This window comes from Larimichthys crocea, chromosome XVII, assembly GCF_000972845.2.
Source record: "Larimichthys crocea isolate SSNF chromosome XVII, L_crocea_2.0, whole genome shotgun sequence".
NCBI classification, from domain to species: domain Eukaryota; kingdom Metazoa; phylum Chordata; class Actinopteri; family Sciaenidae; genus Larimichthys; species Larimichthys crocea.
Window position 1 is genome coordinate 10,640,424 of NC_040027.1, and position 18,078 is coordinate 10,658,501.

The window sequence follows — 18,078 nt, forward strand, 5'->3', positions numbered from 1 at the left end:
CACCTAGGTTAGGTTGTCGGAGGAGCCCCACGCCACGGTTTCGCCCACGTGTACGGGACTTGGTGGGAGTATGTACATGCCCAGACGCACCAAAAAGTCTCTTGTGACCCGGGTCGGTAAAGGGTACGGCGGCCATTTTTGGGTCAAGTTCACTTTTTGTGATTTTTGGTCATTTCCAGGGTCGTATTTGAACGAAACTCCTCCTAGGGCTTTCGTCCGATCCTTTTGAAACTTGGCACATGGGTTCATGAGGCTTTGACGATGAAAGTTATCAAAAACATACTTTTTGATGTCTATGTCAGAGGGGCGGGGGCCACGAAATTCTCCATTTTCCATAAAATTTCAAAGTGCTATAACTTTGTGAAAAATTCTCCAATTCACCAAACTTTGAATATATAATGGCAGTCTGGCCTAAAATACATTTCCCACAAAATATTCGGTGATTTTCATAGCGCCTCCTAGTTGACGACAAAAAAGACCACTTTTACGAGTGGCGTGCAGCTCGGACAATATTGATCATATCCACCTCAAACTAGGTGTGGATGTTGTCAAGGCCTTGGACTTGAAATCTGAGAAATAATTTCAACTCATTTGTCCACGAGAGGCGCTGTTTGTTTAATGAAAAAATTGCATGTGAGCTCATATCTCAGGAACGCTTCAGCGAAACGGAACCAAATTTGATGTCATGCTTCGAGGCGCTGTCCCCAGTCCAGGAAAACAATATGTGTCATTCGTCTCTAGGGGGCGCTATTATTATAATTACCAAAACTTTTATCAAAAATGATAATTTTGGGGAAACTGGGGTGGCCATTTCCCACATGCGCACATTTCGACGTGCGCATATGCGAGGCCCGGACCATCGTGCTTGCAGCTTAATTATTTTTTTTTTTTTTTTTTTTCTTACAGACCTAAAGTAATCGCATTTTCGACAGCCCATTCCCCCCGAAAAACTCACGAAAAAATTGCCTACCCCCCCAATGTCAGGTGTAAATTACGTATTTTGGGGTCTCACACATGGACGTACGCATATGCCTCCACAGGCCCACCTACGTGCGTTTTTGGTGGTTGCCCTCGCCCCGGTTTCGCCCACGTGTACGGGACTTTGTGGGAGTATGTAACATGCCCAGACGCACAAAAAAGTCTCTTGGTGTCCCAGGCTACAGTGAACCGTACGGCGTCCAATTTCTCCCAAATTTGGACTTTTCAGGTTTTTTGGCTCATTTCCAGGGGTCGCATTTGAACGAACTCCTCCTAGGGATTTCATCCGATGTGCTTGAAACTTGGCGTGTGTGTTCATGAGGCTTTGACGATGAAAAGTTATCGAAAAACATTACTTTTTGATGTACTATGTCAGAGGGGCGGGGCCACGAAATTCTCCATTTTGCCATAAAATTTCAAAGTGCTATAACTTTGTGAAAAATTCTCCAATCTTCACCAAACTTTGAATATATAATGGCAGTCTGGCCTAAAATACATTTCCACAAAAATATTCGGTGATTTTCATAGCGCCTCCTAGTGACGACAAAAAAGACCACTTTTACGAGATGGCGTGCAGCTCGGACAATATTGATCATATCCACCTCAAACTAGGTGTGGATGTTGTCAAGGCCTTGGACTTGACATCTGAGAAATAATTTCAACTTTTTATCAGAGGGCGTGGCCGTGACGGAGCGTCAAAGTGGACGCTGCCTTTTTTTTCACCGAAAAACCAGACTCCATTGACTTTTGGGCTGATTTTCGGGCAAAACTGTGCGGCTATCATATACTTTGTCAGAGCTGTCTGAAACTTGTTGGGGTTGTTAAGAGCAATATTATGCACAATTCGGCTGCATAATTAATGAGGGGGCGGGGCAAAAGCGCTCTATAGCGCCCCCTTGAATTTTTCTTTCGAACAGCCCCGCCACAGTTTTGGTCACAGAATTATGAAACTCAGCCGAATTGTAGAACATGCCAGGACCTACACAAAACTCTCTTGGAGCAATAAGCCACAATGAACAGGAAGCGAGATATTTAATAATGAAAATCGCCATTTCCGGTGTTTCGGCCTGTTTGACAAGGGGTCATGTTTGAACGAACTCCTCCTAGGGATTGTATCCAATTCACTTCAAACTTGGTAGGAGTATTCACATAGACTCCCTGAGTAAAAGTTATCAAAATGATGAATTTTGGGAAAATGGTGTGGGCGTGGCGCTCTATGAAAATCGTCATTTTTGCTGTTCTGGGCTGTTTGACAAGGGGTCATGTTTGAACGAACTCCTCCTAGGGATTGTATCCAATTCACTTCAAACTTGGTAGGAGTATTCACATAGACTCCCTGAGTAAAAGTTATCAAAATGATGATCTATGTGAACCAACTTACAACGTTTGAAGTGAATTGGACAATCCCTAGGAGGATGTTTCGTTCAAACATGTACCCCTGTCACTACCCGCCAGAACAGCAAAAAATGACATTTTCTCATGAGCGCACGCCCACACCATTTTCCCAAAATTCTATCATTTTGATAACTTTTACAGGGGTCTCTGTGATACTCCTACCCACGTTTGAAGTGAATTGGATACAATCCCTAGGAGGAGTTCGTTCAAAACATGACCCCTTGTCAACCAGCCAGACCAGCAAAAATGACAATTTTCATAGAGCGCCCACGCCACACCATTTTCCCAAAAATTAATCATTTTGATAACTTTTACTCAGGAGTCTATGTGAATACTCCTACCAGTTTGAAGTGAATTGGATACAATCCCTAGGAGCGGATTTCGTTCAACATGACCCCTTGTCAAACAGGCCGACAAACACCGGAAATGGCGATTTCATTATTAAATATCTCGCTTCCTGTCATTGTGGCTTATTGCTCCAAGAGAGTTTTGGTAGGTCCGGCATGTTCTACAATTCGGCTGAGTTTCATATTCTGTGACCAAAACTGTGGCGGGGCTGTTCGAAAGAAAAATCAAGGGGCGCTATGAGCGCTTTTGCCCCGCCCCCTCATTAATTATGCAGCCGAATTGTGCATAATATTGCTCTTAAAAATCCCAACAAGTTTCAGGACAGCTCTGACAAAGTATATGATAGCCGCACAGTTTTGCCCGAAAATCAGCCCAAAAGTCAATGGAGTCTGGTTTTCGGTGAAAAAAAAGGCAGCTCCACTTTGACGCTCCGTCACGGCCCACGCCTCTGATAAAAAGTTGAAATTATTTCTCAGATGTCAGTCCAAGGCCTTGACAACATCCACACCTAGTTTGAGGTGGATATGATCATATTGTCCGAGCTTGCACGCCATCTCGTAAAAGTGGTCTTTTTTTGTCTCACTAGGAGGCGCTATGAAAATCAACCGATATTTTTTGTGGAAATGTATTTTAGGCCAGACTGCCATTATATATTCAAGTTTGGTGAAGATTGGAGAATTTTCACAAAGTTATAGCACTTTGAAATTTTATGGAAAATGGAGAAATTTCGTGGCCCCGCCCCTCTGACATAGTACATCAAAAAGTAAGTTTTGATAAACTTTTCATCTCAAAGCCTCATGAACCCAGCCAAGTTTCAAGAACGGATGAAATCCCTAGGAGGAGTTCGTTCAAAGCGACCCCTGGAAATGAGCCAAAAAACCTGAAAAGTCAAATTTGACAAAAATTGGACGCCGTACGTTCACGTAGCCTGGGACACCAAGAGACTTTTTGTGCGTCTGGGCATGTTACATACTCCCACAAGTCCCGTCACGTGGGCGAAACCGTGGCGAGGGGCACCTCCAAAAACGCGCACTAGTGGCGCTGTGGAGCATATGCGTACGTCCATGTGTGAGACCCCCAAAATACGATTTTACACCTGACATTGGGGGGGTAGGCAAATTTTCGTGAGTTTTCGGGGGGATATGGGCTGTCGAAAATGCGATTCATTTAGGAAACTGAAGAATAAAAAGAAGAATTAAAGCTGCAAGCAGCGATGGTCGGGCCCTCGCATATGCGCGCACGTCGAAATGTGCGCACGTCGAAATGTGCATAACATAACCTTGATAACCGCAAGAAGTTTTCAGACAGCTCTGAGAGGTGCTTCCTGCCGATGCCTTCTTTGAATTTTTTTATTGATTGCCACGCCCACACGATTCCTTAAAATTCATAATTTTGATAACTTTTACTCAGGAAGTTTTGAACAGAACTACCAAGTTTGAAGTGAATTGGATACAATCCTAGGGGAGTTCGTTCAAACATGACCCCTTGTCAACCAGCCCAGAACAGCAAAAATGACGATTTTCATAGAGCGCCACGCCCACAGCGATTCCCCAAAATTCATCGTTTTGATAACTTTTACTCAGGAAGTCTATGTGAACACACTTACAAGTTTGAGTGAATTGGAACAATCCCTAGGAGGAGTTCGTTCAAACATGACCCCTTGTCAACCAGCCCAGAACAGCAAAAATGACGATTTTCATAGAGGCCACGCCCACACCATTTCCACAATTCTCATTTTGATAAACTTTTACTCCAGGGAGTCTATGTGAATACTCCTACCAGTTTGAAGTGAATTGGAACAATCCCTGGAGGAGTTCGTTCAAAAATGACCCCTTGTCAACCAGCCCAGAACAGCAAAAAATGACATTTTCATAGAGCGCCAGCCCACCCATTTTCCCAAAATTCATCATTTTGATAACTTTTACTCAGGGAGTCTATGTGAATACTCCTACCAAGTTTGAAGTGATTGGCTAAAAATCCCTAGGAGGAGTTCGTTCAAAACATGACCCCTTGTCAACCAGCCAGAAAGCAAAATGCATTTTCATAGGGGCCACGCCCACACCATTTTCCCAAAATTCCTCATTTTGATAACTTTACTCAGGAGTCTATGTGAATACTCCTAAAGTTTGAAGTGAATTGGATACAATCCCTAGGAGGAGTTCGTTCAAACATGACCCTTGTCAAACAGGCCGAAACACCGGAAATGGCGATTTTCATTATTAAATATCTCGCTTCCTGTTCATTGTGGCTTATTGCTCCAAGAGAGTTTTGTGTAGGTCCTGGCAGTTCTACAATTCGCTGAGTTTCATATTCTGTGACCAAAACTGTGCGGGGCTGTTCGAAAGAAAAATTCAAGGGGGCGCTATAGAGCGCTTTTGCCCCGCCCCCTCATTAATTATGCAGCCGAATGTGCATAATATTGCTCTTAACAACCCCAACAAGTTTCAGACAGCTCGACAAAGTATATGATAAGCGCCACAGTTTTGCCCGAAAATCAGCCCAAAAGTCCATGGGTCTGGTTTTTCGGTGAAAAAAAAGGCAGCGTCCACTTTGAACGCTCCGTCACGGCCACGCCCTCTGATAAAAAGTTGAAAATATTTCTCCAGATGTCAAGTCCAAGGCCTTGACAACATCCACACCTAGTTTGAGTGGATATGATCATATTGTCCGAGCTGCACGCCATCTCGTAAAAATGGTCTTTTTTGTCGTCACTAGGGGCGCTATGAATCACCGATATTTTTGTGGAAATGTATTTTAGGCCAGACGCCATTATATATTCAAAGTTTGGTGAAGATTGGAGATTTTTCACAAGTTTTAGCACTTTGAATTTATGGAAAAATGGAGAATTTCGTGGCCCCGCCCCTCTTGACATATGTACATCAAAAAGTTATGATTTTGATAACTTTCATCGTCAAAGCCCATGAACCCATCTGCCAGTTTCAAAAGGATCGGACGAACCCTAGGAGGAGTTCGTTCAAATGCGACCCCTGGAAATGAGCCAAAAACCTGAAAAGTCCAAATTTGGGAGAAATTGGACGCCGTACGGTTCACTGTAGCCTGGACACCAAGAGACTTTTTTGTGCGTCTGGGCATGTTACATACTCCCACCAATGTCCCGTATACGTGGGCGAAACCGTGGCGGGGGCACCTCCAAAAACGCGCACCTAGGTGGCGCTGTGGAGGCATTGCGTCCGTCCATGTGTGAGACCCCCCAAAATACGTAAATTTTACACCTGACATTTGGGGGGGTAGGCAAATTTCGTGAGTTTTCGGGGGGATTGGGCTGTCGAAAAGTGCGATTTACTTTTAGATGAAGAAGAAGAAAACGAAAAAAGAAATAAAAAATAATAAAATTGAAATACAATGGGCTTCGCACGGTTTGTGCTCGGGTCCCTAATTAAGCTGCAAGCCTCGTTGGTCGGGCCCTCGCATATGCGCGCACGTCGAAATGTGCGCACCCGTCGAAATGTGCATAACTAACCTTGATAACCGCAAGAAGTTTCAGCAGCTCTGAGAAGGTGCTTCCTGCCGATACCTTTCTTTGAATTTTTTTTATTGATTGCCACCGCCCACAGCATTCCTTAAACATTGCATAATTTTGATAAACTTTTACTCAGGAAGTGTATTTGAACAGACCTACCAAGTTTGAGTGAATTGGATACCATCCCTAGGAGGAGTTCGTTCAAACATGACCCTTGTAACCAGCCCAGAACAGCAAAAATTGCACGATTTTCATAGAGCGCACGCCCACAGCGATTCCCCAAAATTCATCGTTTTGATGAACTTTTACTCAGAAGTCTATGTGACAACACACTTACCAAGTTTGAAGTGAATTGGACACAATCCCCTAGGAGGAGTTCGTATCAAAACATCCCCTGTCAAACCCGCCCAGAACAGCAAAAATGACGATTTTCATAGAGCGCCCGCCCACACCATTTTCCCAAAATTCATCATTTTGATAACTTTTACTCAGGGAGTCTATGTGAATACTCCTACCAAGTTTGAAGTGAATTGGATACATCCCTAGGAGGAGTTCGTTCAAACATGACCCCTTGTCAACCAGCCCAGAACAGCAAAAAAAAGACATTCATAGAGCGCCACGCCCACACCATTTTCCCAAAATTCATCATTTTGATAACTTTTACTAGGGAGTCTATGTGAATACTCCTACCAAGTTTGAAGTGAATTGGATACAATCCCTAGGAGGAGTTCGTTCAAACATGACCCCTTGTCAAACAGGCCGAAACACCGGAAATGGCGATTTTCTTATTAAATATCTCCGCTCCTGTTATTGTGGCTTATTGCTCCAAGAGGTTTTGTGTAGGTCCTGGCATGTTCTACAATTCGGCTGAGTTCCTAATTCTGTGACCAAAACTGTGCGGGGGCTGTTCGAAAGAAAAATTCAAGGGGGCGCTATAGAGCGCTTTTGCCCCGCCCCCTCATTAATTATGCAGCCGAATTGTGCATAATTGGTCTTAACAACCCAACAAGTTTCAGACAGCTTGACAGTTATGATAGCCGACAGTTTTGCCCGAAATCCGCCCAAAAGTCAATGGAGTCTGGTTTTTCGGTGAAAAAAAAGGCAGCGTCCACTTTGACGTCTCGTCACGGCCACGCCCTCTGATAAAAAGTTGAAATTATTCTCAGATGTCAGTCCAAGGCCTTGACAACATCCACACCTGTTTGAGGTGGTATGATCAATATTGTCCGAGCTGCACGCCATCTCGTAAAGTGGTCTTTTTTGTCGTCACTAGGAGGCGCTATAAAATCACCGAATATTTTTGTGGAAATGATTTAGGCCAGACTGCCATTATATATTCAAAGTTTGGTAGATGGAGAATTTTTCACAAAGTTATAGCACTTTGAAATTTTATGAAAAATGGAGAATTTCGTGGCCCCGCCCCTCTGACATAGTACATCAAAAAGTAATTTTTCGATAACTTTTCATCGTCAAAGCCTCATGAACCCATGTGCCAGTTTCAAAGATCGGACGAAAGCCCTAGGAGGAGTTCGTCAAATGCGACCCCTGGAAATGAGCAAAAACCTGAAAAGTCCAAATTTGGAAAATTGGACGCCGTACGGTTCACTGTAGCCGGGCACCAAGAGACTTTTTTGTGCGTCTGGGCATGTTACATACTCCCACCAAGTCCCGTACACGTGGCGAAACCGTGGCGAGGGGCACCCCAAAAACGCCCGTAGGTGGCGCTGTGGAGGCATATGCGTACGTCCATGTGTGAGACCCCCAAAATACGTAATTTTACACCTGACTTGGGGGGGTAGGCAAATTTTCGTGAGTTTTCGGGGGTATGGGCCGTCGAAAAGCGATTTACTTAGGTCTGAAGAAAAAAAAAAAAAAAAAAAAAAAAAAAAAAAATAATACTTTAAAGCTCAAGCAGCGATGGTCGGGCCCTCCATATGCCCACGTCGAAATTGCGCAGTGAATGGCCACCGTTCCCAAATTAATCATTGATAAAAGTTTGGTAATTATAGCGCCCCCTAGAGACGCAATGACCCATATTGTTTCTGGACTGGGAACAGCGCCTCGAAGCATGGCATCAATTTGGTTCGTTTCGCTGAAGCGTTCCTGAGATATGAGCTCACATCCATTTTGTTCATTACAGCGCCTCCTCGTGGACAAATGAGTTGAATTATTTCTCAGATGTCAAGTCCAAGGCTTGACAACATCCATGCTTAGTTTGAGTGGATATGGTCAATATTGTCCGAGCTGGCGTCATCTCGTAAAAGTGGTCTTTTTTGTCTCCAGAGGAGCGCTATGAACATACAGAATATTTTTGTGAACTGTATTTAGCCAGACTCATTATATATCAAAGTTTGTGGAAGATTGGAGAATTTTCACAAAGTACGCACTCGAAAAGAAAATGAGAATTTCTGGCCCCGCCCCCTGACATAGTCCAAAATAATTTTGATAACTTTTACTCAAAGCTATGAACCCCAGCCAGTTTAAGAATTGGATAAATCCCTAGGAGGAGTTCGTTCAAACGACCCCTTGTCAAACAGGCCGAAACACGGAAGTGCGATTTTCATTATTAAATATCTCGCTTTCTGTTCATTGTGGCTTATTGCTCCAAGAGAGTTTTGTGTAGGTCCTGCATGTTCTACAATTCGGCTGAGTTTTATAATTCTGTGACCAAAACTGTGGCGGGGCTGTTCGAAAGAAAAATTCAAGGGGGCGCTATAGAGCGCTTTTGCCCCGCCCCCTCATATTATGCAGCCGAATTGTGCATATATTGCTCTTAACAACCCCAACAAGTTTCAGACAGCTCTGACAAAGTTAATGATAGCCGCACAGTTTTGCCCGAAAATCAGCCCAAAAGTCAATGGAGTCTGGTTTTTCGGTGAAAAAAAGGCAGCGTCCACTTTGACGCTCCGTCACGGCCACGCCCTCTGATAAAAAGTTGAAATTATTTCTCAGATGTCAAGTCCAAGGCCTTGACAACATCCACACCTAGTTTGAGGTGGATATGATCAATATTGTCCGAGCTGCACGCCATCTCGTAAAAGTGGTCTTTTTTGTCGTCACTAGGAGGCGCTATGAAAATCACCGAATATTTTTGTGGAATGTATTTTGGCCGACTGCCATTATATATTCAAGTTTGGTGAAGATTGGGAATTTTTCACAAAGTTATAGCACTTTGAATTTATGGAAAATGGAGAATTTCGTGGCCCCGCCCCTCTGACATAGTACATCAAAAGTAAAGTTTTTCGATAACTTTTCATCTCAAAGCCTCATGAACCCAGCCAAGTTTCAAGAATCGGAGAAAACCCTAGGAGGAGTTCGTTCAAATGCGACCCCTGGAAATGAGCCAAAAAACCTGAAAAGTCCAAATGTGACAAAAATTGGACGCCGTACGGTTCACTGTAGCCCGGTGCACCAAGAGACTTTTTTGTGCGTCTGGGCATGTTACATACTCCCACCAAGTCCCGTACACGTGGGCGAAACCGTGGCGAGGGGCACCCCACAACAACGACACGTAGTGGCGCTGTGGAGCATATGCGTACGTCCAGTGTGAGACCCCCAAATACGTAATTTTCACCTGACATTGGGGGGTAGGCAAATTTTCGTGAGTTTTCGGGGGGATATGGGCTTCGAAAAGGCGATTTACTTTATAGTCTGAAGAAAAATAAAAAAAATTAAAGCTGCAAGCAGCGATGGTCGGGCCCTCGCATATGCGCGCACGTCGAAATGTGCATAACATAACCTTGATAACCGCAAGAAGTTTCAGACAGCTCTGAGAAGGTGCTTCCTGCCGATGCCTTCTTTGATTTTTTTTATTGATTGCCACGCCCACAGCGATTCCTTAAAATTCATAATTTTGATAACTTTTACTCAGGAAGTGTATTGAACAGACCTACCAAGTTTGAAGTGAATTGGATACAATCCCTAGGAGGAGTTCGTTCAAACATGACCCCTTGTCAACCAGCCCAGAACAGCAAAAATGACGATTTTCATAGAGCGCCACGCCCACAGCGATTCCCCAAAATTCATCGTTTTGATAACTTTTACTCAGGAAGTCTATGTGAACACACTTACCAAGTTTGAAGTGAATTGGACACAATCCCTAGGAGGAGTTCGTTCAAACATGACCCCTTGTCAACCAGCCCAGAACAGCAAAAATGACGATTTTCATAGAGCGCCACGCCCACACCATTTTCCCAAAATTCATCATTTTGATAACTTTTACTCAGGGAGTCTATGTGAATACTCCTACCAAGTTTGAAGTGAATTGGATACAATCCCTAGGAGGAGTTCTTCAAACATGACCCCTTCAACCAGCCCAGAACAGCAAAAATGACAATTTTCATAGAGCGCCACGCCCACACCATTTTCCCAAAATTCATCATTTTGATAACTTTTACTCAGGAAGTCTATGTGAATACTCCTACCAAGTTTGAAGTGAATTGGATACAATCCCTAGGAGGAGTTCGTTCAAACATGACCCCTTGTCAACAGCCCGAACAGCAAAAATGATTTTCATAGAGCGCCCCGCCACACCATTTCCCAAATTCATCATTTTGAACTTTTACTCAGGAAGTCTATGTGAATACTCCTACCAATTTGAAGTGAATTGGATACAATCCCTAGGAGGAGTTCGTTCAAACTGACCCTTGTCACAGCCAAACACCGGAAATGGCGTTTTCATTATAAAATCTCGCTTCTGTTCATTGGCTTATTGCTCAAGAGAGTTTTGTGTAGTCCTGGCATGTTCTACAATTCGCTGAGTTCATAATTCTGTGACCAAAACTGTGGCGGGCTGTTCGAAAGAAAAATTCAAGGGGCGCTATAGAGCGCTTTGCCCCCCCCCTCATTAATTATGCAGCCGGAATTTTAATTATGCAACTATGTGTTAACAATCTAACCAAGTTTCAGACAGCTTGACACAGTTAGAATCACACCCGTGATGTCTACAATCACAAGCAATGACGTGGGATTTTCAAGATAGGCGCCACGCCACACCGTTTCCCAAATTCATATTTGATAACTTTACTCAGGAAGTCTATGTGAACTCCTACCAAGTTTGAGTGAATTGGATACAATCCCTAGGAGGAGTTCGTTCAAACATGACCCCTTGTCAAACAGGCCGAAACACCGGAAATGGCGATTTTCATTTAAATATATCGCTTTCTGTTCATTGTGCATTGCTCCAAGAGATTTTGTGTAGGTCTGCATGTTCTTCAATTCGGCTGAGTTTCATAATTCTGTGCCAAACTGTGGCGGGGCTGTTCGAAAGAAAAATTCAAGGGGGCGCTATAGAGCGCTTTTGCCCCGCCCCTCATTAATTATGCAGCCGAATTGTGCATATATTGCTCTTAACAACCCAAAAAGTTTCAGACAGCTTGACAAAGTATATGAAGCCGCACAGTTTTGCCCGAAAATCAGCCAAAAAGTCAATGGAGTCTGGTTTTTCGGAAAAAAAAGGCAGCGTCCACTTTGACGCCTCCGTCACGGCCACGCCCTCTGATAAAAAGTTGAAATTATTTCTCAGATGTCAGTCCAAGGCCTTGACAACATCACACCTAGTTTGAGGTGGATATGATCAATATTGTCCGAGCTGCACGCCATCTCGTAAAAGTGGTCTTTTTTGTCGTCACTAGGAGGCGCTATGAAAATCACCGAATATTTTTGTGGAAATGTATTCTAGGCCAGACTGCCATTATATAATCAAAGTTTGGTGAAGATTGGAGAATTTTTCACAAAGTTATAGCACTTTGAAATTTATGGAAAATGGAGAATTTCGTGGCCCCGCCCCTCTGACATAGTACATCAAAAAGTAATGTTTTTCGATAACTTTTCATCTCAAAGCCTCATGAAACCCATGTGCCAAGTTTCAAAGGATCGGCGAAAACCCCGGAGGAGTTCGTTCAAATGCGACCCCTGGAAATGAGCCAAAAAACCTGAAAAGTCCAAATGTGACAAAAATTGGACGCCGTACGGTTCACTGTAGCCCGGTGCACCAAGAGACTTTTTTGTGCGTCTGGGCATGTTACATACTCCCACCAAGTCCCGTACACGTGGGCGAAACCGTGGCGAGGGCACCTCCCAAACGGACACGTTGTGGCGCTGTGGAGGCCATTGCGTACGTCCATGTGTGAGACCCCCAAAATACGTAATTTTACACCACATTGGGGGGGTAGGCAAATTTTCGTGGTTTTCGGGGGGATATGGGCTGTCGAAAGGCGATTTACTTTAGGAAGAAAAATAAAAAAAAAAAATAAAAAAAAAAATAATAACATTGAAATACAATGGGCTTCGCACGCGCTCGGCCAAAAAAAAAAAAAAAAAAAAATAATAAACATTTGAAATACAATAGGGCCTCGCACCGCGTGCTCGGGCCCTAATTAAAGCTGCAAGCAGCGATGGTCGGGCCCTCGCATATGCGCGCACGTCGAAATGTGCGCACGTCGAAATGTGCATAAACAAACCTTGATAACCGCAAGAAGTTTCAGACAGCTCTGAGAAGGTGCTTCCTGCCGATGCCTTCTTTGAATTTTTTTATTGATTGCCACGCCCACAGCGATTCCTTAAAATTCATATTTTTGATAACTTTTTACTCAGGAGTGTATTTGAACAGACCTACCAAGTTGATGTTGAATTTACAATCCCTAGGAGGAGTTCGTTCAAACATACCTGATGGACGGAACAAAACAGCATCGCAGCCACGACGTCGGGGTGAAGAAATATCCAGGTCTATAATGCTTTGTTAGCTAAATCTCTACAGAATGTCATTGGAGACTGTCGAAGTTTGAATATTCTACATGTTAAATGTCTTAATAATTAATTTGAGATTAAGTGTATCATTAACTTCTTAACGGGTCCATTGTGTAGGGTTTAGTGGCATCTAGTGGTGTTGGTGCTGATTGCAACCCTGGTTGTCACAAAACATCAGTACATGTTACTCTAACCGTCATGTTTTGAGGTACTTTCATGAGTATATGTTTACATTCTGTTATTTTACTCTTTATTATTGAGCACTGTGTAATCTATTTTGTAAGTTTTAAAATTATAATTCAGTACTGAGTAGGCCTACAGTTTGATTTTTATTTGAACCTTTCATGGTGCTATAATTAGAAAAACTGCATTTTTACTCACATCTTCATATTGCTTTGGACTTTAACCGTAATTCCAGTACTGACTTACTCATTGTTGAAGTTTCATGTCTGAACTCCAAACTCTTTTTGGAAGCCCCCAAACAGGAAGTAGGCCAATATTTCTGCGATGCCTTGATGTATTTACACCAAACTTGTTGTACGGACTCATGCAGCCTTCCTGAGCGGGCATAGGCCTGCCTGCTATGGTGCTAGGCACAGCTATATTTGTCATTATATCTGTTTGAGTGTATATTTATATATTTATATTTATGTATATTTTGAGTGTATATTTGTGTATATATATATATATATATATACAAAAAAAAACTTCTAGAAATTTGAATCCTATCATACAAAGAACTAAAAGAAATTGAACCAGTGGCTTTCTCTCTCAGAGGTAGAGTTTTACTCACTAAGGCAGAAGGACTATCACGCTTAACATATGCATCTCTATCTCTGTATTTGGACAATAAACTTATTACTCAGATTGACAAGCTGCTTCTCAACTTTGTGTGGAAAAATAAAACACACCATGTGAAGTAATCTGTGTTAATGAATGACCATTAAAATGGTGGGCTTAATTATCTAGATTTCAACACTTTTAAGATAAACTGGCTAAAACAATTTTTTAAGAACCCTAATACTATTTGGAATGTTATTCCCTCCCATATCCTGTCAAAACTGGGTGGATTAAACTTTTTTTTAAGCTGTAACTATAATATTGAGAAAATTACGATAAAAATGTCAGCCTTCCTCTCATGGTCCCTTATTTTCAAGCATAATTTTTTACCTCATAACTATTATATATGGAACAACAAGGACATCTTGTTCAAACACAAATCCCTTTTTATAGATTATTGGTGTAATAATAACATAGTACATGTAGCTCAATTATTCAATAGGGATGGTCTTCTCTACTCCTATAACAAGTTCTCATCTGAATATAATATACCTGTATCACCTGTAGATTTTGCCAAAGTTTTTGGAGCAATCCCATCTGGTGTTTGCATGTTATTTAGATCTCAACCAAGAGTGGAAACCCGACATGTGTACCTGCTGTCCTTGTCAGACACCCCTGTAGGGAAAGCTTGTGTGTCTGATAACCATGGTAATAACAAATTAATTAGACTCCTGTTTAAAAAGGGTGTCACTACAGTTCCATACGTGGTCTCATACTGGAATAAATTCATGGATTGCACTGACTGGAAGAAGATCTGGCTCTTACCTGTTAACTTATCTGTTAACAAATAAAGTGAGAGAAATTTCATTTATAATAATTCATAGATTTTATCCATCCAATGATCATATTGTTAGAAGATTCAAAAAAGATATTGATGTGAAATGCACTTTCTGTTCTGAACATATTGAAACAGTTACTCATTTATTTTTGGCACTGCCCCTTTGTCCAAAGTCTGTGGACTGATATCTGTAACTTTATTGCTAAAAATGTTGATAATGATTTTAAATTGTTTTGGAGGGATGTACTATATTTGGGCTCTTTGACAAGACTTGTGAGAGTGAAATAGCATGGCTCAAAATGTGGGAGAGTACGCATACTGATAACAATGTCATCTACAGTGCTCAACAACTGTAGTATGTCACCATGTCTCAAACCAAGATTAAAGTATAATAACTGAATTAAGTTATGTAGACGAGCCATAGTCAGTTTACTGAACCACGCCGTGAGGGACGCGTGTTGGTAAACTTGTGGAATCAAACCATACCTCGTGTTTTCACTCGATAACGTGGCGGCAGTAATGCGCTTCCGTAGTGGGGGCATGTATGTATATGTGCGTGCTTCGACTAACATGCTTCAGTTCTGTTCTGGGCACAGCCGGTGAATACACGTTACTGAGAGACGCAGCCTGACTCTGCCTGTTATTTATACATCTACACTTGCAACAACACCCTGCTAGAGTATTAAGTTTATTTATTTATCTATTTATTTGATAGAGATGGGACTTAACTTCAAGGCGGAAGTGAATGAGTGAAATCGAAAGCACAGCAAACAAAGGAAAGGATCACTGCCGAGGCTGTGTGAGTGTTTAAGTTTCTTTATATTCATTTTTCTTTGTCGAAGGTTAAAATAAGTGAGGCTCGCTATGTGTGTTTGTAAGGTTATCACGATAGCTGAATTTGAAACCTCGACACTAAAGTTAAAGTTTTAAGTTTAGTTCATTTTACTTTTTTTTAAATAACTTTTTTAAAACTTTTTTTTTGTTTTGCAGGTTTTTTTTTGAGAGACTTACTCTGCAGTATGACTTCTAGTCTAGCTCGTTGTATACTGTGTACTATGCTCGTTAATCAAATCAAATCAAATCATTTTTTATTTGTATAGCCCAAAGTCACAAAGTACATTTGCCTCTGAGGGCTTTACAATCTGTACAGGAAGTGACACCCTCTGTCCTTAGACCCTCGGTTCCAGTGAGGAAAAACTTGCTCACAAAAAACCTTTAACAGGGAAAAAAGGAAGAAACCTCAGGAAGAGCCACAGAGGAGGGATCCCTCTCCCAGGACGGAAAGACGTGCAATAGATGTCACATGTACAGAACAAATCAACACAAACATATTGTACAACTAGAAAATTCCCACAGAAATTTTGAGAGTGACGAGTGGGCTGTTGCCGGGGGTCTGTAATCAAAAAGCACACCTCAAATAGTCATTATTAACATGTTTATTTAGACACAGGAGCAATTACCATGTGTTTAATTTTTAGTGGCTTAGTGGCTAATTATCCACTAAATCAGCATTTGCCACTAAGCCACTAAAAATTAAACACATGGCAATTGCTAACATGCTAATGATAATTGCTAGCGCATCATGTTAGCAATTACCATGTCTTTAATTTTTAGTGGCTAATGTTAATTAGTATATTAGCATTTGCACTAATTTTAGCATTGGCCGTTAATGTTAGCAGTTAGCATGTCTTTACAGCTAGCGCTAATGAGCTAGCTGCTCTGCTGTCTCTGACGTGCTAGCAATTAACATGTATTCTTACTGACTGAAAATGAGTGGCTAGCATTAACATGCTAGCAGTTAACATTAGCATGCTAGCATTAGCATGTTATCAATGAGCATGTATTTAATTCTTAGTGGCTAATAGTAATCAATAAGCATTAGCAGGTTACCATTATTTAATACTTAATGGCTAATGCTAATTGTTAACACGCTAGCTGCTCTGCTGTCATTGTCTGTCATTTTAGACAGACAACGTGCTAGCAATTATCATTAGCAGGTTAGCTTTAGCATGTTAACATGAGCATGTGCTTAATTCCTAGTGGCTAATGTTAATTAACATTAGCATGTTAGCATTAGCATATTAACAAGTAACATGTATTTGGTTATTTGTGGCTAAGGCTAATTGCTAGCGCTGACGTGCTAGCAAATAGCTTAGCATGTTAGCAGTTTTCATGTAATAAATTCTTAGTGGCTAATGCTAATTGCTAGTGTTGACGCGCTAGCAATTACCATTTGCAGTAATTTTAGCTTTGGCTGCTAATGTTAACAGTTAGCATGTCTTTACAGCTAGTGCTAACGCGCTAGCTGCTCTGCTGTCTTTGGCGCACTAACAATTAATATTACCATATTAACATTAGCATGTATTCTTAGTGACTGAAAATGAGTGGCTAGCACTAACGTGCTAGCAATTACATTAGCATGTTAGCAGTTAGCATGTCTTTACAGCTAGTGTTAACGCGCTAGCTGCTCTGCTGTCTTTGGCGCACTAACAATTAATATTACCATATTAACATTAGCATGTATTCTTAGTGACTAAAAATTATGGGCTAGCACTGACGTGCTAGCACTTAACATTAGCATGTTAACATTAGCATGTATTCTTAGTGACTGAAAATGAGTGGCTAGCACTTACATGCTAGCAATTAACATTAGCATGTTAGCACTGATATCTGGAAGACAGAAAGGAGCGCTATATGAGTACAGTCCATTTAACAATTTACCATTTCTTTCTTCCTTATCGACACAAAAAAAGATTTGTAAACGTTCAGGAAGGGCACAGGATGCCCCAGTGATTCGGTCAATGATTGGAATTACGGTTTTTGGCCAGAGATCCCTCCTCTTCGAGGGGCGTGGTCTGCACATTTTTCCTCTCTCTCGCCAGGATTTTTAAGCTAGCACATTAGCGCTAGCTGTAAAGACATGCTAACGCTAACATTAGCGCCAAGCTAAATAGTGCAAATGGTAATGCTAGCACGTCAAACGCTAGCAATTAGCATTAGCCACTAATAACCAAATACAATGCTACTTGTTAATATGCCTAATGCAACATGCTAATGCTAATTAACATTAGCCACTAAGAATTAAATACATGATCAGCTAACATTTTAGATAAATTGTTAGCCTGCGCGAGCAATGAGCATTGGCCACTAGAATTAATACATGATCATTGCTAACATGTTAATGTTAACATGCTAATGTTATTAGCATAGCCACTAAGAATAAATACATGATCATTGTAAACATGTAATGTTAAACCTGCTAAAGCTAATTAGTATTAGCACTGGAATTAAATACCTGTTAATTTAACATGCTAAATGTTCACATGCTGAATGTTAGTTGCTAGCACGCGTAGTGTTAAAGCTACGTGTTAACAATTTCATAACCAATAGTATTATATACATGCCAATGCTAACATGCTAATGTTAAACTGCTAATTGGTAACGCTTAATGCCTTACTCCTGTAGTATAGCCCACTAAGAATTAAAAACCTGTCATTGCACATGCTAATGC

The 18,078-nt window shown here is 41.6% G+C and overlaps 1 protein-coding gene and 1 long non-coding RNA gene across 4 annotated transcripts in view; both read left to right on the top strand.

Annotated features, from left to right (window-relative positions):
- The window catches only part of LOC113748017 (uncharacterized), an 8,348-nt gene extending 253 nt beyond the window's left edge, over nt 1-8,095 (top strand). The window contains exon 2 of the long non-coding RNA XR_003464057.1: nt 7,935-8,095. This is a non-coding gene — a long non-coding RNA (uncharacterized LOC113748017). The remainder of the gene's footprint in view (nt 1-7,934) is intronic.
- A 7,041-nt stretch (nt 8,096-15,136) lies between these two features.
- The window catches only part of LOC109136699 (tumor necrosis factor receptor superfamily member 5), a 20,540-nt gene continuing 17,598 nt past the window's right edge, over nt 15,137-18,078 (top strand). For all 3 annotated transcript variants that reach the window (XM_027290459.1, XM_027290460.1, XM_019273606.2), the window contains exon 1: nt 15,137-15,366. The gene's annotated coding sequence lies outside the window, so the exon portion shown is untranslated. The remainder of the gene's footprint in view (nt 15,367-18,078) is intronic.